The 22,941-nt window shown below is 41.0% G+C and overlaps 1 long non-coding RNA gene and 1 pseudogene across 2 annotated transcripts in view; both read left to right on the top strand.

The window, feature by feature from the left end:
* Nucleotides 1–1,823: 1,823 nt before the first annotated feature.
* LOC125107235 (uncharacterized) overlaps nucleotides 1,824–22,941 on the top strand; it is a 28,942-nt gene continuing 7,824 nt past the window's right edge. For both annotated transcript variants that reach the window (XR_007129494.1, XR_007129495.1), the window contains exons 1-2: nucleotides 1,824–2,086; nucleotides 12,056–12,134. This is a non-coding gene — a long non-coding RNA (uncharacterized LOC125107235). The remainder of the gene's footprint in view (nucleotides 2,087–12,055; nucleotides 12,135–22,941) is intronic.
* On the top strand, nucleotides 21,434–21,558 carry LOC125108162 (uncharacterized; annotated as a pseudogene).

Raw genomic sequence — 22,941 nt, 5'->3', positions numbered from 1 at the left:
CACAAAATAAAGGAGAAATAAGCCACAATACGTAGTTTTCATTCTGGTTACTCTGCACCAAAATATGGAACAGATTCTCTTTCTTATTTTTGAGAAGGACAAGAGAGCGGCTTGTCTAGAGGCACTATTGCCTTTGTCAATAAATAAAAGGTCCTTGTGTTAGCAAGGATTTCACATGATGTACTAAAAAAAAAAAAAGCGTGTAAAGTTTTCCATAGCAAGCGTGCTCACCAGATTTATGCCAACCACTTAATTACAGAGCCTTCGGAGTAATCAGCCACACTTCTGTGCAGTGTTAATAGAAAGGCTACGCGACGTCCGGGGGTTTCTCCTTTGGATTTCTTCTTTCCTCCCCAGCTTTCACAGATCCAACAGGAATAATGGCAACAATGAAACTCACAAATTATCTTTGAATGATAGCTGAAAATTGGAAGTGCATTTCAAAGGGACTGAGGATATCTGACATCAAGCTAAATTAATAGAGAAATATTTGTTTCCTGTATTGAAACTACTAACCGTGTTGAATAAAAGCAACTAAGAGCCTTCAGAAATTTTCTAGGGCTCTCAAATAAATCCTGGATTTAGATAAAAGTCTCCTTAACGCCAAAGATTTCAAAGGAGTTAAATAATATAAATATTTTTGTAAAAAATTAAAATCTAGACAAATCCTGAAAATAGTAAATGGAGATTCACTGTGCATAGTTGGGAAGTATCATGCATCAAATCTATAGGTTTATAAGGCAAGAAGAGCCTTAGTTTCATTACTGAAGGAATAACAGGGGCTGGTAAATGGAATATTATTAAAATTTTATTATTTATTTTATTAAAATTTTATTAAAATATTAATATTAAATATTTTATTAAAATTTTATTATTTTATTAAAATTTTATTATTTATTTTGTTAAAATTTTATTAAAAGTTACTCTTTGTTAAAATACTTATAAGAGTAAGTTAATCTATGTGGTTTCAGGTGATAGCCCTCAATCCAAGGCCCTATTTTTAAGGGTAATTATGAATGATATTGAAAGTTTTTGCCTAACTACTCTCAACTATTTCTCTGTACTCTGGTCTACTAGTGTGTGAAAACCCAATAGCAGCCTCATTATCGGTCCCTGCTAAAATCAGTAGCTTTTACCAGTCTCCAGTACCTCTAGTTTGATTGGCATTTGAGCTAGTAAGGCTGTCAAGGCAAGAACTCTGTGTTGGTCAGGGAGACTGCCAAGGTCGGGAAAGGTGAACACATAAAATGGTATCCAAAGGGACGCCTGGGTGGCTCAGTTGGTTAAGCAGCTGCCTTTGGCTCAGGTCATGATCCCAGCGTCCTGGGATCGAGTCCCACATCGGGCTCCTTGCTCGGTGGGGAGCCTGCTTCTCCCTCTGCCTCTGCCTGCCATTCAGTCTGCCTGTGCTCGCTTTCTCTCCCTCTCTCTCTGATAAATAAATAAAATCTTAAAAAAAAAAAAAAAGGTATCCAAAGCCTGATTTTAAAAAAATAATAATAATCAGCTGTCTCTGGGAGATCAATATTCTCTCCCTGCCTGGAACCTGTACAATGAATGAGATCATAGCCTGGGCTGTGGTCAGCTCACCCAGGTCATGCCAGCTTGAAGGCTTCACAGGAGATGGTAGATGACCTTCTCCAGGCCCATGTTCTCGTCTCTCCTCATGTGATGCAAGGTAGTGGTCAAGCCCACAGGTGGCTGCCGCCAGATTTATAATTCAGCGGTATGGCCTTGAACAAGGTACCTGTTTATTGACACATGTCTGCCCCATTAAAATGTAACTTCCATGGGGGTGAGCACTTCCTGTAGCTTGAAGCCATACAGGAGGGCCCTGTGCATAGTTGGTGCTCGAGACACGCTCGGTGAAGGAGTGAATGAAGGATTTAACCCCTCTGGGCCTATTGTTCTCATTTGGGAAATGAGGATAATAGTAGCACTCGATATTAATATATATAACAACTAGTGTCAAAATGCAGGCACGGGTCTTAACTACCCACGTGCCCTTTATGTTCTTCCTGTTCGGTGAGAGCGTGGTTTCAGGATGTGCAGCTGCTGACAAAGGGGACGGATAAAGTCACCCCAGGTGGGTCCTGTTACGTGCTATTTAATCATGTTTACTGGGGAATTCACTCTGCTTTTTCAAGAAAGAGATTTGGTGGTACAGATGTCCTTACGCTCTTATTTTTGTTTTCACGGGCCAGCCACTTATTTTAATGAGATGAAAATGACTCAAAAATGTGATTGAGGAAGGAAGAGGGACAGGAGCAAATTTTCAGTTACATTTCAGAGCACTCATTCTCATGCCACTTACACAACTTGAGTGCGAAAATATTTTTGGAAGTCAGTATGCTCTGTTACAAAATAAGGGTATAAACAAACTGGTATCTTCCCTACAGATGGCTGTGTTCGGTTGGAAAAAAGAATAATGGAAATATTTTTGCAATAGTAAAACTAAATTTTAAACACTGATGAATATATGTAACAAGAAATATGAGGGCCTGTATGAAGAATCCCCTACAACTTTACTCAGAAACAAAAAAGAAAATAGATCAAGGAAGAGATGCACTTATTTATGAATGGAATATTCATTATTATAAAGGCATCAGTTTCCAGATTAATTTGGAAATTTAGTGTGGAATTTTCCATAGTATTTTTCTTGGACCTATTCAAAGTGATTTCAAACCTCAGCTTTTTAGACTGAACTTATGAGAGTAACCAATATAATTTAGAAAAACAGGAGAATGTGGTTAAGGAAGGGCTTGTCCTATCAATTATTTACAAAAACATATTATAAAGATATATTACTTAAAGTATAATAAATAAGACTGCTAGTCATGATCCCCTAAATTTATTTCATGACCTAGTAAGAATCATGGACTACTGTATGAAAAACATTGGTTTATAGATATCGAAAATGGGAAATTTGGTGAAATATATGTCAGTATGATCATACAGAATATATGCAGCTATTAAATATAACGTGGTAGAACTGTATATTTGCCTGGAAAGGTGTTGACCATATATAGGCAACTAAAAACTTACTAGAATTGCCCCATTTTGAAAGGACAACAACAAAAATATATGCATATACATGCAGAGAAAAAAACGTACGGACAGGTAAGTGCCAATATATTAACAGAGGTCGTAGTCCATTTGTCTTTAGCTTAAACCTCACTTCCAATTTTTTGCTATTATAAGTAATACTATGATTACTACCTTTATGATAAAAGACCTTTTCCAAATTTCAGATGATACCCTTGGGGTAGGTTCATAGAATTACCTTAATAAACATGTTTAAAGCTACATCCCAAAATTATTTTCTAAAAGGTTTGGAGCAATTTTCATTCCTGCCCACAATGTATGAATGACCACTTCCTTTACCCTGACTCATATGAGAAATCTCATTTTAAAAAATGAGTAAATACAAAATTTTTTTAAAAATTGCTCTTTTGATAAGTTAACAGTTTTCACTATTGTTTTAGTGTCTTTCTTTTCTTTCCCGTGAGGTTAAACACTTCTCCATATGTTAGTCTTTGTATTTCCTCTTTCATGTATTGTTGCAAATGCTTTCTGCCTGGACCATTTCCTTCTGAGTGATGATTACTTTGACACAACTTTTTTCACTCTTAAAGAATATATTATTATATAATCTCATATCAAAACTCAGCCTAAAAATTTCTTCTAAGGTCTTATCTTATAAATTGAAGAAAAAAAATTTAATTTTTTTTTTAAAGATTTTATTTGTTTATATGACAGAGAGAGAGCACAAGTAAGCAGAACAGCAGTCGGAGGGAGAGAAAGAGAAGCAGGCTCCCCGCTGAGCAGGGAGCCTGATGCTGGGCTCGATCCCAGGACCCTGGAATCATGACCTTAGCCGAAGGCAGCCGCTTAACCAACTAAGCCACCCAGGTGCCCCATTAATGTTTTATTTTTAAATCAGAGAGAGAGTGAGCACAAGCATGGAGTGGCGGGCAGAGGGAGAAGCAGGCTCTGTGCTGAGCAAGGAGGCCCACGCAGAACTCGATCCCAGGATCCTAGGATCATGACCCAAGCTGAAAGCAGCTGCTTAACCCACTGAGCCACCCGGTGTCCCAAAAACAAATTTTTTAAAAAATTTATTTATTTATTTGGGAGAGACAGAGAAAGTGCAGGGGGGAGGGGCAGAGGGAAAGAAAAAGAAAGGAATCCTAAGCAGGCTTCAAACTGAGCACAGGGGCGAGCTAGATCTCAAGACCCTGAGAACACAACCTCAGCCTAGACCAAGAGCTGACACTTAACCAACTGTGCCATCCAGGTGCCCCTAAAATAAAGAAAATATTTAAGATATCTAAGGAACTATATACCTACAAATTTATTGTAACCATTCATTGCCAATGACATTTCTCATCTACACTTGACACTTCACATATAATGACTTTTACATTTCCTTTCCTCCCTCCTCTAAATACACCCAAAAAGAAATTTTAATTAGTATGTTAGAATATTAAGACATTTTATTTATACAGCATAAAATTATCTTTTGGACAACACTGAGTAAATAAAATTATTTAGGGAAAAAAATGTGTCCAACAGACCTAAAAAAATAAGCTTACTTAATAAGCTGGAACTAGATCTTGGTCTGTTTTCAGCAATCAACAGAGCTATCACGGGACTTTCAGGACAAACCTGAAGTGCCATCGGGAAGGCAGTCATTATTTTATTTTCATGAGTCAGGTATTTAATTAGGTAAAAGATCGATGTTTTTCAAACAGTGAGTGGGTTAGGAAATCAGTTAAGTGGGTCAGACTGGCTTTTTTTTTTTTAATGAAATAGAATGGAGGGGCAAAGAAAAAAAGAAAAAACAAGAAAAGAACATCACATGTAATAAAGGTAAATATTATTTCATGTAATGCTCAAAGTCACTATGTGAAGTTCATCCCTACTGTGGGCTTTGGTCAAATGGGTTTAAAAGCACAGGACTTCAGAGAACATCCAGTGTTCTCCTCATTAAAAAAAATTAATTAACTCAATCCTTCCCCAATAATTACTCTCCACTAACATTAGTCTTTAAAAACCTATATTTGCTTTATTTTTTTTTTAAGATTTTATTTATTTATTTTACAGACAGAGATCACAAGTAGGCAGAGAGGCAGGCAGAAAGAGAGGGGAGGAAGCAGGCTCCCCGCTGAGCAGAGAGCCCGACTCGGGGCTTGATCCCAGGACCCCAAGATCATGACCTGAGCCAAAGGCAGAGGCTTAGCCCACTGAACCACCCAGGTGACCCTAACCTATATTTGTTTTAAAGAGGTTTTTTTATTTACTGCTACCGTATGCGAGGCATTGTTCTAGGCACTGAGGATACAATGGTAGTAAACTGAGATCTCTGTTTTCACAGAGATCTCACAGAACAGGAAGACAGATGATGTACGAGTCAGGTGGTTCTATGAGCGCCAGGAAAGGCAGGAGGGTTAGAGAGGGCAACCAACTCAGGTACAAACTCAGATAGGATATTTCAAGAAGGCATCCTTGAGAAGGCGACGTTGGAACAGAGCTCAACGTTTAACTTTTTAATTAAACATTTTCAATGTTCAATGAACATCTTAATAAATAATAGTGAACGGTTGCTGAGATTTAAGGTATATGAACTATTTAATGCCCTATTATGATGTTGAGTTTTTTGTTCATTTATATTTTTAATCATTTGCTCAACAAATGTTTATTCTGTGCCCTTGGAGGATGGCTTTTGTATTGGGCCCTGGTTATTGAACTGAGAAAAAGAGAAACTTAGTTTCTGCTCTCAGAAGTGTCCAGTCTACTGGGGTATTCAAAATTGGGAAACAGACAAGGACAATCTACATCTACAAGTAAGTAGATGTTGGGGGAGTACAGGGGCAATTCCAACTTCCTAGGGTATCAGGGAAGGCTTCCTGGAGGAATGATGTCCCAGGGGTGGTATAAAGCATGAAATAAAATGATCTTCACTTCCAAATGTTTGGATTCGCCCTCGTTTAAAATGGTAGCTGAGGGGTGCCTGGGTAGCTCAGTGGGTTAAGCCTCTGCCTTCAGCTCAGGTCATGATCTCAGGGGTCCTGGGATCGAGCCCCGTGTTGGGCTCTCTGCTCAGAGGGAGCCTGCTTCCCCCCACCCCGCCTACTTGTGATCTCTCTGTGTGTGTCAAATAAGTAAATAAAATCTTAAAATAAATAAAATAAATGGTAGCTGAGACCATCAGGGTTTCAGTGGTGCTCAACGAGAAACTTACATTGCGACAGAAGGTTCTTCTAACTTCACATAGCACCAGGTTAGTCATTCCTCTCTGTTTGAAAACATACAGAGGAAGGGAAGAGAATGTTTACACACCTGTTCCCAGGAAAGGTAGATCTAGAACGATTCTCTGCCTTGTGATCATAAAGTTAGGTTTCTCCTTGTTTACTAAGAAGGGCAAAGAGCGCTCCTGCAACACTCAAGGTGTGTTTTTATAGGTGAGCTGTTGATTCATAACCTGGAGACCGTGAATGTTGGTCCTGTAGGACGGCATTCTACACGGTAGAGAGCTGCAGCTGAGAATCATGCGTCTTCACTTGATGTCGTAAACTGTTTGTCATCCGAGGTTAAGCTAGTTCACCAGCCTTGTGATAATGAGCCAGTGAAGACCTCGCCGAGGCTGACAGAATGAACTCAACCAGCATAAAAGCCTGTTGGTTTTCCTGGCATAAGGAAAATACCCAAAGCCTTTTTCCTCCTCGCATTGATTAGGCAAATAAAAATACAGAGGTGAGCCTAACCCAGTTCATTCTAAGCACAACCCCAAACCTCATTCTGACAGAAGTGGAAGGCCAGATGGAACGAGGAGTCCAGTGCCTCAGAAAATGAAAGTGGTTCAGACGCAGAGCTTCTGGGGTAAGATGGCAGGCTCAGGAGAAGCACGAGATTTCCCTCCCAACCCAAATGTCACTTACTATGGCAATACCCTCCCGAAATGGCTTTTCATAACCACCACCACCCAAGTTTTATCCAAAGCATTTTTTGCTCTCTAAAATACTATATAATATGTTACCCACTGGTCTTCTGCTCCCTCATCAGAATGTAATTAGCTCATAGAGAACAGGATTTGTGTCTACTTTGTTTGCCAACACCCTGACTAAGAATGGGAGACTAAAAACTGTTTGGAAGTTCAAGAAAGAGGCTTAGCAATTTTGATCTTCACTCTAGAATGCATGGGTGGATTATTTGCTGACTCTCTTCCTCCTCATCCTGTACCCCCATTTAGTATTTTTAAGTATTTCCCTTTGGGCTGTAAGAAGTCTTACCATCTCCTACCTGGAGGGTAAGTCCAGGAAAACTGTCCAGTTCTTGGGAGCTGACTGGGGACAGAGGTCTAGGAGTTTCTGCATTTAATATTTTTGTTTTTGTTTTAATCAACTTTCCACATTGGTTCATAGACTTATGGGAGCAGGTCTCTGACCAAATTGGCTCGGCTCAAGAAATAGAAGCAAAAAGCTGGTTATCTGTCTTCTTTCCATTTCATGCTTTCAACTTCTGTCCGTTTTCTTCAACAGTCTCTCTTTGGTCCCATTTATCAACACAAACATTAAGATGTGGCTGTTCATGTATCTTAAGTCTTTAATGTGCTTCTTGTATATCTCTGATCTGACACTTCCTCACTCATTCTTCCTTGTTCTTTTACCCCCCCAATGAGTCACACCTTCCCTTTTTATTTATTTCCTTTACACAAGTCAAGCAGAAGCCTCATACAGGACTGAAGCCACATGTATTTCTGATCAAAGAGGATGAGGTGGAAGGAAAGGGAAGCAAGGGAGCCGACTGGAAGGCCAGGAGCTCCCTTACACAGCACATTCAGGATGTTTATGGAAAGTTCATGGATTTCCTTAACTCTACCACATGTATATAAAGCTTCCAGCTGAGTTTACATGAATTTGATGAACTTCATTTTTCCATGAAGTCACACTGGCAAGAAAAATGGTCTTTAAAATCAAGTCCTTCTTTGCTAAACCTTCTGTTAATTCTGCTGCTTCCAAGCTATCATGTGCAAATGAGAGCAAAGAAAAGTCACGATAACCATTTAGACAGCATTTATCATTGGGGACCCGGAAACTCTCAGATGATGTTAACTTTTTCAAACAGTAGTGATACTTTACTTAATGATGGATTGACTCACTTTTTTAAGAAAATGATCTTATTTATTTATCTGACAGAGAGAGAGATCCCAAGTAGGCAGAGAGGCAGGCAGAGAGGCATGCAGAGGTGGGTGGGGGAAGCAGGCTTCCTGCTGAGCAGACAGCCCGATGCGGGGCTCGATCCCAGTACCCTGAGACCATGACCTGAGCCAAAGGCAGAGGCCTTAACCCACTGAGCCACTCAGGTGCCCCTTAACTCACTTTTTCTTAATGTAGCAGCCAAACTACAAATTTGCTATTGGTAACAATGGAGAAATATTATTCAGTAGAATTCTTTCTGGGGAGAACACTGTACTTGTTTTGAAGCAATGTCTTGGTAAACTCTTTTGGGAGTATAAAGCAAAAACTAGGAACCCAAGTATCCATCAATGGATGAGTGGATAAATAAAATGTAGCACGTGCATAGGATGGAATATTATTCAGCCTTTAAAATGGAAGGCAATTCCGACACATGTTTTGACATGGATGAACTTTGAGGACATTGTGCTAGGTTAACTAAACCAGTCACAGAAAGATAAATACTATATGGTTCCACTCATATAAGGTATCTAGGATAATCATATTCACTGAGAAAGAAAGTAGAATGAAGGTGGCCAAGGGCTGGAGTGGGGGAAATGAGATATTTTAATGGGTAGAGTTTCCATTTTGCAAGATGAGAAAGTTCTGGAGATTAGTTGCACCATAATGTAAACACAGTTGACACCACTGAACCGTAGACTTAAATATGGTTATGATGGTAAATTTTATGTTACATATATTTTACTACAACTAAAAAAATCTTGAAAACCTATTAAAAAAGACCATGAGACACAATACTGAAAATAATAGAACATTTTAAAGGTTTACTGATTTAAGTATACTTACGATGGCATTCTAACTTATACAGTTCTTTTTAAAATAAAAATATATAATACAAATTTTTAAAAGACTATATTTACATTCTTTTTCTCATAACTCTTCCTGTCCTCTTGACCACTGTCCCACAGCACTTTATTTAAGAATGGCTGGATCTATCCTGTAAGTCGAAATTAACAGTCTCTCCTAAATTTTGCTGAGGATGATAGTTCCCAATACTGAGTTGCAGAGCCTCTACTTAAGATAAGTAGGCCAAAAAAGGATTGATTGATTGATTTTCTATGTATTTTCTTATTGCCAATCTAGGTCCATAGTGGACCTAGAAATCTGTGTTTTTTAAATGGTCCCAAAGTATTTATGATGGTCAGCCTGGTTTGGGTGCCACCATACAAGAAGGGAAGCATTAAAATATTTTCATGAACAAGTAAATATTTGGGTCTAGTACTCCAAAGTGATTTTGAAGTTCTTACTAAAGTTCCAAGTTTAAATTAGAAGACTTGTCAGGAGAAACCCTTACACTAGCAAATTGTTATAAAATTCTATTTTCTCTTACTTGAACATCACACTTACATAAACAACTTGATTTCCCTCCCTCAGTTGTTATAGGTCCTAGCATGCTTAACCAAAAGTGGGTTATTCTTTCCCCGCTGCACACAGGGAAAGGTAGGTTCAGAGCTTCCTGGGCTCAAGACCTATGTGGTCACTGAAGGGTCCATACTTAGAAAGCCCCAGGCTGGGCCTAAGACTCTGCTATTGCCATCTTGAGACTCTTTTTGTGTTTTAAGTTTTAATTTTAATTCCAATTAATTAACATATAGTGCTATGTTTGTTTCAGGTATTGATTCAACAATTCCATATGACACCTGGTGCTTCTCACAATGCCCTCCTTAATCCCCATCACCTGTTGTACCCATCCCCCACCCACCTCCCCTCTAGGATCACCAGTTTGTTCTCTATAGTTAAGAGTCTATTTCTGGGGGCGCCTGGGTGGCTCAGTAGGGTTAAGCCTCTGCCTTCAGCTCAGGTCATGATCTCAGGGTCCTGGGATGGAGTCCCACATCGGGCTCTCTGCTTGGCAGGGGGCCTGCTTCTCCCTTCTCTCTGCCTGCCTCTCTGTCTACTTGTAATCTCTCTCTCTCTGTCAAATAAATAAATTAATTAATTTTTTAAAAAAGAGTCTATTTCTGGTTTCTCTCTCTCTCTCTCTCTCTTTCCTTTTGCTCAGTTGTTTTGTTTCCTAAATTCCACATATGAGTAAAATCATAGCTATTTGTCTTTTTCTAACTGACTCATTTCAACTGGCATTACATTCTCTGGCTCCAGCCATGTTGTTGCAAATGGCAAGATTTCATTATTTTTAGGGCTGAGTAATATTTCATTATATATATTACATCTTCTTTATCCAGTCTTCAATCAATGGACACTTGGGTTGCTTCCAAATCTTGGCTATTGTAAATAACGCCGCTATAAACAAGGGTGCATGTATCATTTTGATTTTTATTATTCTTTGAGTAAATAACCAGTAGTGTGATGGCTGGATTGCCATCTTGAAATTTTTTTTAATTCTTAACAATTTTTTAACAAGGGGCCCCACATTTTCTTTTTTTTTTTTTTAAGATTTTATTTATTTATTTGAGAGAGAGCACACACAAAGAGAGAACATGAGCAGGGGGAGGGGCAGAGGGAGAGGCAGAAGCAGACCCCCAAGCTGAGCAGGGAGTCCAATGTGGGACTCGATCTTGGGACTCCGGGATCATGATCTGAGCCAAAGGCAGATGCTTAACCAACTGTGCCACCCAGGGCCCCACATTTTCATATTGTACTGGGCCCAAGAAATTATCTAGCTGTTCTAGAACTTGGGTTACTGATTCCAAGATGTGATGCTCTAGGCTCAGTTGGGAGAAGGGTTATAATGAGTAAGCCAGATTGTTCCTTTTATTTAAGATTCAATGTAGCTGGGCGCCTGGGTGGCTCAGTGGGTTAAGCCGCTGCCTTCAGCTCAGGTCATGATCCCAGAATCCTGGGATCGAGTCCCGCATCGGGCTCGCTGCTCAGCAGGAAGCCTGCTTCCCTTCCTCTCTCTCTGCCTGCCTCTCTGCCTACTTGTGATCTCTCTCTCTGTCAAATAAATAAATAAAATCTTTAAAAAAAAAAAAAAGATTCAATGTAGCTATTTTATACAAAATTTTCATAGTGATTTTGTCATGTAGCATGGCAATACTAACCATAGAATCCACAAATTAAAGAGAATCTAGAGCACATAATAGTTACATACAAGTTCCAAACAGAAATCCTCACAAAGACAGATATAATTTTCTCATAAATATTTACAAGCTTCAAATTGCTGGATATCAGTCACTCCATTTATCTTGGGGTTTCCTGGTGTGAATGAAGTCTACTCAGTGTCTACATCTTATTGAGAAAAATCTGTTAAGCTAATGCAGAAAGATGAATCAAGAATGCCAAAAAAAAAAAAAAAAAAGTTTCCATCCTGAGCCAAAGAATGAATCACTTGTGCATTCATATGTTATAGAAAATATGATTCTTTTTTTTTTCCAGTTTTACAAGGCCAACACCTATCAGAAACACTAATTCTTACGGTAACTGATTTAGACTAGGTCTCAAAAGACATAAAAAGGCTGTTCCTGGAAACGAACAAAGAATGTATTTGTATGTTTATCTGGGAATTCTTGCCAGAATTCATTCCAAATCAGCAAAGTAACATCTACTTTTACATGTTTGTTTCAGTGAATTTTATCAACCCCCGAAGCTAACTGATTTTTGCTTGTAGAGATATAAACTGATATTAGGAGAAAAGACTGGGGATATGACAGAACTGAAATGTTTGTGCCTATTTATTAAGCATAATTATCCTTCCACATTAGAAATCACCATAAGTCAGCTTTCTCAAAGACACTGATGTCCAAGGTCTGTGTTTTACTTCTTCCTATCCTTAAGTCACCTAATAATGCTGGCATGTGGAAAGTACTCAGCAAATCCTCTTTTCACTCTCTCTCCAGTTATGGCCTCTCAGGGATCAAGCTCCTCCCACCAGCTAATTTTTCACCTTTATCTGTCCCTATTGGGCAGCACCCCCAGGTAGGCAAATTTTCATAGTCTCTCTGCTACTTTCATTATAATCTACTTGTTCTTGGTCCCACTTCTTTTGCTTTCCAAAGTGAAAATAATCTAATTTCTTTCTCAGGTACATGTTTTGATGAATTAATGTATTAACAAGGTAGCATCCTATTCTCCTGTCTGTTTTGCGGTTTTGTTTTATTTTGTTTTTACAATAACAATAACAATATTTCAGGACAGTGGCAATGGAGTGACCGTTAAGAGTTGAAATTATGGCTATGCAACTAGGAGTTTGAGATACCTCTGAGTCTCATAATTTAGATAACAGCCTATGGACAGGACTGGCTCTCTGTAAAAGACACTTTATCATTTCTTTATTCAGTCATCAAACATGTACTAACTTAGCCTGTGCCAGGACATACAACATTGAACAAGGTGATCAGGTCCCTATTCTCATGGAACTTACATTCTAGGCATGTCCCCCACATAAATCTATGAACAAATAATAAGGAAATATTTGGTAATGATAACCACTATGGTGAAAATAAAGCAGGGTGATGTGAAGAGAAGTGACCACCAGAACTGGGGTGGGGGCTGCAGCCGAGTAGTCAAAGATGGTCTCTCTGAGGAAATGACATTGAAGTTGAGACCTGAATGATAAGAAGGATGACATGGGGTGGTCTAGAAAAAGAACATGTCTGGCATGTGGGAAGAGCTAATGCAAAGGTGCTAAGGTGAGAGGTAGCTCTGTGTGTTCCAGGGTACTGTGGCTAGAGTGTAGGATTTCCAAGGGAGATGAGGGGCGGGGAAGGTAGGCAAAGGCCAGTTTATGTGAAGTCTTAGAGGTCAGGATGAGCCTTTGGGTTTGCTTCTAAGTGTGACCAGAAGCCACTGGAGTGTTTCAAGCAGGGAAATGACATATTCTGCTTATGTTTTGACATAACCTTATGGCATTTGGGTTGTGACTTGACTCCAGATGACAGAGAGGGAGAAGAGAAAGCAATTAGGACAAAGATGATGCTGGCTTGGATCAGGATGGCATCTGTAGAGGTGTCAGCAGCAAAGTCAGGATAGACTTGGAGATAGAGTCAACAGAATTTGCTGACATATTCCATATGGCCATGAGGAAAGGAAAGAGAGGTGATTCCTGGGTTTGAGTTTGAGTAGCTGAATGTATAATGGTGTCATTTTCTGAGATGGAAAAGCTGGGGAGGGTAGTTTGGTGGAACAAGTTGTAAGGGGGAGATCAAGACTCACATCTCCCAAAATATTGAGAGTCAGATGCTTATTAGACATCAAGGTAGAACTATCATGTGAGCATTTAGCTATGTAAGTCTAGACCACGGAGGAGAGGTCAGGGATAAAAATTTAAACTTGGGAGTCATTGGCATACAGATGGAAGTCTAAACCATGGGATTGGATGAGATTAACTAAAGACAGGGTAAATGGAGAAGATGAGTCAAGAACACCACCATTTAGAGGATAAGTAGAGAAGTCAGCAAAGGAACCATTGAGAAGTGGCCATTGGGGGTCTTTGGCAATCTTGGCAGGAACTAGGCAGAGTACTAGGAACAGAATGAGGGGATTGAAGAAATATAGATGAATACTCCTCAAGCTTAGGCAGCACCCGCACAAAGCTGTGCTGGTCCAGGAGCATCTAATGTGCTTAAAAGTTTTTTCTTTTTTTCTAAACTATGTGGCACACAGAAAATATGCAACAAAAAATGCTGTGAAGTTTTCATTGCCACCTACATAGCTTGTAAATCCTGCGATGTCCTGAAAGAGCTGCCAAATAGCCAACATTAATAATTTTATGGGGTAGCTCTCCAAGACATCATGAAGGAAAAACTAATAAAAGCAATTGTAAAAACGCTAGCAAAAATAGAAAACCTGACTGGGAATAACTTACGCCTGATGAATTTCTATGTTGTAATACTAACAAAGCTACCATAAACACATGGCATTGACTTCTGTGGTTTAAGGCATTCACATTAAAATTAATCCCCAAACTAGCAAAATATTTGTCTAGAGTTGTGACAGACTTTTTTCACTTGTCACAACATACTACCGAAATAGCATCTATTTCTTTGAAGGCAACAACTATTTTTGTTGATGATGCAGATGATAAGGGGAAGGGGCTGTGAATACTGCTGAAGGAGACACAAGGATGAGTCAAAAAGTAGTTCCTGCCTTCAAAAAGCTAGCAAGAATTCTCGCATCACCAGGCTGCTACCACAGCAGGGGCAGGGACTAGTTAGTCTCTCAGGATTACCACTAGAAGCCAACACCTAGATATAGAAGGCCCTCATCCTTGTCTGTTCAGGCTGTGATAACAAAATACCAAATACTGGGCCACTTAGAAACAGAAATTTCTCACAGTTCTGGAGAATGAGAAGTTAAGGATATGGTGTCAGCAGATTTGGTGTTTGGCAAGAGCTTCCTGGTTCCAAGGCAGCCATCTTCTTGCTGTATCTGCCTATGGTGGAAGGAGCCAAATATTCTGTAGTGGCAATGTGTGTGAGTGTCCTGGGTTGGGTCTCAGTGACAACTTGCAGAGGAAGCCATTTTCTATGAACTAGTACCTACCTCCCCTGACTGACCTAATCATCTTGAGAAATATCGGTTTGGGTTAGGTCACCTATAAATTTTGTAGGAAGATGCTCGGCCATCCAACTTCAGCTATCATGCAACTAGACCACAATATAATCCAGGTAGCAGAGCTCAAGCCTCATATTCTCCTGACCCATCCATCTGTAAGCACAGAGGAGGTGTGCACGGGTAGCCACAAATGGTTTGCCTTCCTACTTACTTTCATGGGAAAACACAGGCCAGCATCAGAGAAACCAGCAGGACTAACTGACAACATGGAACCTCGTGGAATCTTGCCCTGTCCACCCTCTTCTCAACCATTTAGAAAAGACAAAGACCCTGGGAGGTGTGAAAAGCTATACATTGGAAAACTGGGGGAAAGTGCCTCTTTCTTTCTCTCTCTCTCTCTCACCCCCCCCTCCCTCTTTTCAGCTGGTATCTCTGAAGTGTCCCAGGTTTGGGTTTGGTAGAGGGGAGAAAAATGGAACCAGCTTCGTGAGTGTGGGACCTACATCATTACTAAGGGTTCTTGTCTTCACCATCTTCAAATTCTTACCAGTCTTTGAATAAAGGACCGTACATCTTCATTTTGCACTGGGTCCCCCAGTCCCAGAGGTGGGTTAGCCTGCCGGGAAAAGCAAGCTCAGTCCTGACTCTCACCTGGGCCTTACCCTGGTGCTTGTTGACCGGCTTCTGGTCAAGTTCTTTCTCCTCCCAAGGACATCCAATGGCAAAACAGAGACACCTTTGACTCACTAACCTGGATCTAAGGGAAGAGCAGGAAACAGATCTCAATATTATATTTCTTTGAAGACTTATATTTTATCCTAAAAAAAGAAAAAAAAAGATATTTGCATTCTGTTCCATAATGTATCTGTTGTATACATTTTTAAAATAAGATATCCCCCAAAATAATCTTCAAGTAAGACTGGCACTTGAAGAAGATATACCCTCTTTATCAGTTGTGTATGAAGGCCTTCTGCCGCCTTCCTGCCAAGTAACTTCCCATGCTGTAGCAGTGGGGGGCACACAGGTCAAGGAGAGCCTCTGCCAAGTTCCAATTCAGCGAATACACTTCACAGGACTCCAACTTCCTCTACGTTCCCACATGACTCTCCCCGTGGCCTTCACTGGCACATTATGTAACTCATGGTGTTGGGTTCCTTTTTTCCTGCCCTTCTTCCTTCTTCTCTTCTTATAAAGAAAGTCACAGTTGCTTACTAGAAACCAACCCTAAAAGTGCTTTCTATTTCCTCTCTCAGTCTAGAGGCACCTCACAGCCTGGCCAGTTGTCTTCTGGTTAGGTCTCCTGGCTCCCAGCAAGGCTTTGCAGTTCTGGGTTCTACCCACTTCCCAAGGTCCACCCCTCTTCCCTGCTCTGGACTCAAGGGCCACCGGCAGTGGGGGCTGGCACGGCCAGCACTGGGCATATCTAACCAACTCCAACAGTCATTGCCTCTCGATTGTCTCCCAGGTCTGCAACACACAGTACCCTCTTCTCAGAATGCTTAAAAGATTTCTACTTGTCCTTGGGTCTCAGTCTAAATGCTACTTCCTCTGGGAATCCTTTCTTGACATACCTCACCCCACCTCCCACTCACCACCCAAACTAAGCCAGTCTTCCCTTACTGTTCTTTCTTCCCCTTATAGGAATACTTAACACAGTGTACTTACTACATTCTTCCTAACTTACCCATATTCCTCACTAGCCCCCCAGCCTGACCAGAAAAGGGACTTGCTAACCTTCTTCTCCATTATATTCCCCAAACCTAGCAACAAGAAAAGTGTAGAATGTTGTTGAAGGCAAGGCACCGTTAAATGATTTTCATTTATAATCTCGCAACAATTCTAGAAGGAAAGGATTAGTGTTCCCATTTAACAGATGGGAAAAGGGAGGCTCCGAGAGGTTGAGTAAGTTGCCTAAGGTAGAACAGCTGGAAGTGGTTCCATCAGGTTGCGAGACCTTGAAATCTCTACGTTTAACTCCCTATGTCAGTCAGAGTTTAGTCAGAGAAGTAGAAGCAACAGGAGAGATAGAGTGAGGTATTTGTTTTAAGACCTTGAAAGGGTCATTGTTGGAGCTCATTAAATGGTCTGCGGAAGGTTATTGCTTCTGCATCCAGTGCTAGGCCTACAGTAGGGGACAGACAGTCGGGAAGGAAAGTAGGAGAAAGCAAGGAAAACTCGGAGCCTGCGGACCCCAGCTGGAACCCACATTATAGTATCTCCCTGCCTCTGAGCACCCCCCCCCCCCCCCCCCCCCCCCCCCGTCCCCCATCTATGTGAGGATGACTTCCAGGAGTAGCAGGCACCTTTGTCTGGGGTAAACACACCACACCTGGCCCTGGGGTCACAAAGGCTGAAGGAGGAGCTCTGACAGGACCTCAGGAGCAGAGGGCCCAGCTGCTGTACCATGCCAACTGCATGAGTCAGCAGGGGAGTGACGAAGTCTCTGAGCCGCGGCTTGTGCTCAGGGCCCTGCTCTGCCCCATACAAACCTACCTTCACCCCCTCTCCCGGTCGCTTCACTGTTACAAATGACAAAATAAGATGTCCACTCCCGAAATTGAATATTTGTAACACGAACATATCACATAGCATTATGTGGTATATTCATGCCTTCAGGGGTTATTTCCATGCCAACTGCATCCCGTAATTCTTAAGTGGCGGAGGGGAGGGGTCTTGCCTACATCAGCTATCTGGTCTCATGTCTGGTTTTTCTGGGACTTCCCAAAAAACCGTACTTTGAGAGACTGTCCTGGCTGCATGGGGCTCTCCCAAAGCAATTCTCCAAGCTTGCCTCTCTCCTTGAATCTCCACGTGCTCACCAACCTGGAACTTCTCCAAACACTTTTGGGGTTTTACATTCATTACAGAGACACAGTTGATTAAATCATTGGTCATTGAGCCAACCTCCAAGCCCCATCTCCCTTTGACTAAGGGGGTAGGATTGAAAGTCCTAACTTTCTATATATTTTTTTAATTTAACTTCAATTCAATTCAACTAATTAACATATAGTGTATTATTAGTTTCAGAAGTAGAGTTCAATGATTCATCACCAGTCACACATAACACCCAGTGCTCATTACACCAAGTGCCCTACTTAATGCCCACCACCCAGTTACCCTATCCCCCCCCTCCCCTCCAGCGACCTTCAGTTTGTTTCCTATAGTTAAGAGTTTCTTATCGTTTGTCTCCCTCTCTGATTTCATCTTATTTTTCCCTCCCTTCCCCTGTGATCCTGTTTTGTTTCTTAAAATTCCACAATGAGTGAAATCATATAATAATTGGCTTTCTCTGATTGACTTATTTCGCCTGGCATAATACCTTCTAGTTCCATCCATATAATTGCAAATGGTAAGATATTATTTTTTTGATGGCGGAATAATATTTCTTTTTATATACACACCACATCTTTATCCATTCATCTGTTGATGGACATCTGGGCTTTCCATAGTTTGGCTATTGTGGACATTGCTGCTATAAACGTTGGGGTGCACGTGCCCCTTGGCATCACTACATTTATATCTTCTGGGTTAATACCTAGTAGCTCAGTTGCTGAATCATAGAGTAGCTCTATTTTTAAGTTTTTAAGGAACCTCCATACTGTTTTCCAAACTGGCTGCACCAGCGTGAATTCCCACAAACACTGTAGGAGGGCTCCCCTTTCTCCACATCCTCACCAACACCTAGTGTTTCCTGAATTGTTAATTTTAGCCATTCTGACTGGTGTGAGGTGGCATCTTACTGTGGTTTTGATTTGCACTTCCCTGATTCCAAGAGATGTTGACCACTTTTTCTTGTGTCTGTTAGCCATCTGGATGTCTTCTCTGCAGAAAATGTCTGTTCATGTCTTCTGCCCATTTCTTGACTGGATTATTTGTTCTTTGCGTGTTGAGTTTGATAAGTTCTTTATAGATTTTTAGATACTAGCCCTTTATCTGATAAGACATTTGCAAATATCTTCTCCCATTCTGTAGACTGTCTTTTGATTTTGTTGACTGTTTCCTTTGTGGTACAAAAGCTTTTTATCCTGATGAAGTCCCAATCATTTTTGCCTTTGTTTCCCTTGCCTTTGGAGACCCGTCTAGCAAGAAGTTGCTGCAGCTGAGGTTGAAGAGGTTGCTGCCTGTGTTCTCCTCTAGGATTCTGATGAATTCCCGTCTCACAATTAGGTCCTTTTTTTTAAAAGATTTTATTTATCTATTTATTTGAGAAAGAGAGCTTGTGAGAGAGAGCAGGAGAGAGAACCTGGTCTGGGGAACAGTTAGATGGAGAGGGAGAGGCAGACTCCCCGCTGAGCAGAGAGCCCAATGCAGGTAAGGATCCCAGGACCTGAGGATCATGACCTGAGCCAAAGGCAGACGCTTAACTGACTGAGCCCCCCAGGAGCCCCTCACATTTAGGTCTTTCATCCATTTTGAGTTTATTTTTGTGTATGGTGTTTTTAAAAAAATGATCCAGTTTCATTCTTCTGCATGTGGCTACCCAATTTTCCCAACACCATTTGTTGAAGATACTGTCTTTTTTTCACTGGTCCAAGTTCCAACCATCTAGTCACATGTTTGGTTCTCCTGGCAACCTGTCCCCTTCTTAGGTGTGGTCTACTCCCCCCCCCCCCCCCCCCCCCCCCCGCCCATCACCTAATTAACATAACAAGACACCTTTAAACTCTCATCCCTCAGGATTTTCCAAAAGTCTTAGGAACTCTGGGCCCCACCAGGGGCATATCAATAAAAGCACACAGAGAAGCAACAATGGCCAGGAGACATTTTTTAAAAATATTTTATTTATTTATTTGACAGACAGAGATCACAGGTAGACAGAGAGGCAGGCAAAGAGAGAGGGAAGCAGGCTCCCTGCTGAGCAGAGAGCCCGACAACGATGAGGGGCTCGATCCCAGGACCCCGAGATCATGACCTGAGCCTAAGGCAGAGGGTTTAACCCATTGAGCCACCCAGGCATCCCAGGAGACATTTTGACTATAAATACCAAAAGTTTGTGAGGCCTGTCCAAAAATGTTTGGTTGGGACAAGGCATGGTGTAGCTGACCTAAATAGCTCTCCAAAGACCTTGGAGCGATTAGCTCCTACATGGTAAAGGCGACTCTTTTCCAACAGTGTGGAAGGCAATCCTGTAACCTTAGTACCAACGCATATGAAGGCACTACCCCAACTACATCTGGACTTTATTCCTTTCTTTTCCCATTGCCTGGAATTATGTGACTAATCTATCACTGGTTTGGGGTATTTTATTTCTTAATTAGTTTATTAAAAGACCTTATCCTGTATGCTCTGGGCTTGTGAGATTCCCACAGCAAAACTGTGTTAAGTGCTGGCAAAGACAAACTCAGTCTCCGAGCCTAATATTCCTCCCAAAACAAAACAGCTTACCATTATCTCAATATTGTTTCTGATGTGTGTGAAGAAATATAATAAAAATTACATGAGCATGCAAAATAAAGCATACGATTGTCTCTGCCCAGGCCCTCTATTTCTCCTTCCTTCCAGGCTTCGACTTAGACACACCTTCTAGAAGCCTTGTTTGACCTCCACTCATGGCCACCCCTATCCAGTTAGAACCTTCTGTTAGTCTGGGTCACAATATCTACAATTTCCCATTTGTCACACAGATCAACATGGTCATTGAGTGGTGGTTGAAGTTTTCCCCAATAGAATATGAGCTCTATTAAAATGACCGTTGTTTCTCCCATCATCCATGGCATTCCCAGTGCTTAGCATGTTATTAAATGCTCAATAAATAATTACTGGTGATGAAGGATAGTTGGAAGGCAGGTGGGCAAGGACAAGGTGCCCCACCCTAAGAGAAAACCACCCTTAGAAGGATTTTACACCCCCCAGAAGGAACCCTCCAGCCTTTCCCATAGATACAGACACAGGTGACAAAAACCTGATTGGATGACAGGCACAGGAGGGTTAATTAGATTAAAACAGACCTCCAAGGAGCCCATAAAAACCTCTAGACTCAGAAACTCCTGCAGCAACCCTCTCGGGTCCCCTCCCTCTTTGGGAGCTTTGTACCATCTCCTTGCTCTGCTCACTACTCTGGTGGGCCTCTCCATTCTTCCAAGCTGTGTGACCAAGAACCAGGGGCACCGACCAAGGAAAAAAATCCCATAACACTGGCACTCTGACTGAATGAATCAATTAAGCATGAGAAGACAAGAGAGTTTGCTTTGAGTGTTATCTAAATGTATTTATAATTTGACTTTGTGGAGCCCATTGTTGAATGGACAAGATTTAGGCTGTTTTCAAAACAATCGATTGGAAAGTAAATGATTAAACTGTGGTGTCTAAATGAGGTGTCTCTCCTGATTGGTGGAGGGCTTCCAAATGGGGGTTGGGGTGGGAGCTCGTGGGGTGGGCCATTAAAGGATTCCTTGGAGGCAGGACAAAGGAGATAGAAGTGTACTGAATACTGGGGCGGGGGGGGGGGGGGGAGGCAGGACAGAGAGGGGGAGTCGGTCTGCAAGGAGGCTGTGGGTGGGGGCTGCTTTAAAGAGGGAGGGTGAGGGGGTATGGAGAGGACGTAAGGAATGCTCCCTTTTCTGCTGACTCTTCCTGGTTATAAGTAGCCCATTGGTTAGTTAGGGTCTAGGGGGTTTTGAGGTGGATCACCTGTATTCAGTCAGGGGCTCAGGGTCACTTGGGGCCCTTCTGCCTCGATCAGGTTTCCATTGCTCAAGTCTGTTGTCTAAAGCATCCTTTATATCACTTCACAGCCTTTTGGCTAAAATCAAGTTTAGTATCAGTTCTTAGCAGTTTCAAAGCTGCCTCTACATAAGTGAAACTTAGAAGTTAATATTCAAATAGTCTCTTTGTCATTCTAATTTATGTACATCTTTTTCTTTCTTCCTCCCCACCCCCACCCCTTTTCCTGGCTGGTATGGAATATTAACAAGTCAGGGTATTTGTTTCTCAAATATACAGGGGGTTTTTTGCTTTTTTTTTTTAACGAGCCAAGGGGCTCCTGGGTGGCTCAGTGGGTTAAAGCCTCTGCCTTTGGCAGCTCAGGTCACGATCCCAGCATCCTGGCATCGAGCCCCGCGTCAAGCTCTCTGCTCAGCAGGGAGCCTGCTTCCCTTCTGCTCTCTGCCTACCTGTGACCGGTCTGTCAAATAAATAAATAAAATCTTTAAAAATATATATTTTAAAAAATAAGCCAAAAGATGGCTACTTCTCAACATTTAATACAAACCACAAAAGAAAATAGAATTTGGTGATTACACCATTTCCTAAAGAGGTAAGAGTACATTTATCATATGCTCTTACATCCGATGGTTTGATACCTACATAATCTAATGACCAGATTCAGTTCTGCTAAAAGTTACCATCTTGGCTTTGGAAATTTGTCTTATTAGGCCCAGAAAGCTTTCTTTCAAATCTATTATATATAATATATATAATATATATATATGTATATATATAAAGCATAGCAGAAAAGAATTACTTTTGTGCTCAAAGACCATGCTTTGAAGAGAAAAAGTCATTGGCCTAACAATTGCTCCCTGAGAGTAAATTATCACAATTGGTAAAGATCTATTCCACTGCTGAGAGTACGTTGGAAAAGGCTAGCATGTAGAAATAAAAGAGAAACAAACATATATTAGGTCTTATATTCCTTTCTTTCTGTTTTGTTCATGTTCACTAGTGGTAATAATAATAATAGGTTTAGTCTGGAGCTTATGAAGCATTGCCAATATGCCACTGTTGGTTATAAGCTCTTAGCTTATAGTAACTCGTTTAATATATGCATCCCTTAAATTCCCTATCATCCTGTAAGATCGATACCATGATTAGCCCCATTTTATAGATTAAGGATGTGAAAACAGAGGTTAAGTGACACCCTCAAGGCCACATAGTAAGTGACAGAGAGCTAAGGTTTAAACTTGGGTAGTCTGGCTCCAAAGACACAGTTTCTAAAAGTCACTGTGTTGCTTATTACGTATTATATGTTGATGTTCTATCCTTCCTAGAGTAACATTTATAAATCAGCAAGCATGTACTGCACACTGACCTAGACGCCATGAGGGAAACAAAAAATTATAACATGATGCTTCACTTACTCTAGAGGTAGCTTACTGGACCAGATTAAATTTTCCACTTGTTTCAGTGTTTCCTGACAGTGTTTCTCAAGTGGTGTGTTAGCACCTACTGGGCTATTGGATCAAACTTTGATCTGATTAAATTGGAATTCTGCTTCACTCTCAGTAGATAG

This window comes from Lutra lutra, chromosome 8 (assembly GCF_902655055.1).
Source record: "Lutra lutra chromosome 8, mLutLut1.2, whole genome shotgun sequence".
NCBI classification, from domain to species: domain Eukaryota; kingdom Metazoa; phylum Chordata; class Mammalia; order Carnivora; family Mustelidae; genus Lutra; species Lutra lutra.
The sequence above is the reverse complement of the archived record's forward strand: the minus strand, read 5'-3'. Positions and strand labels throughout refer to the sequence as shown.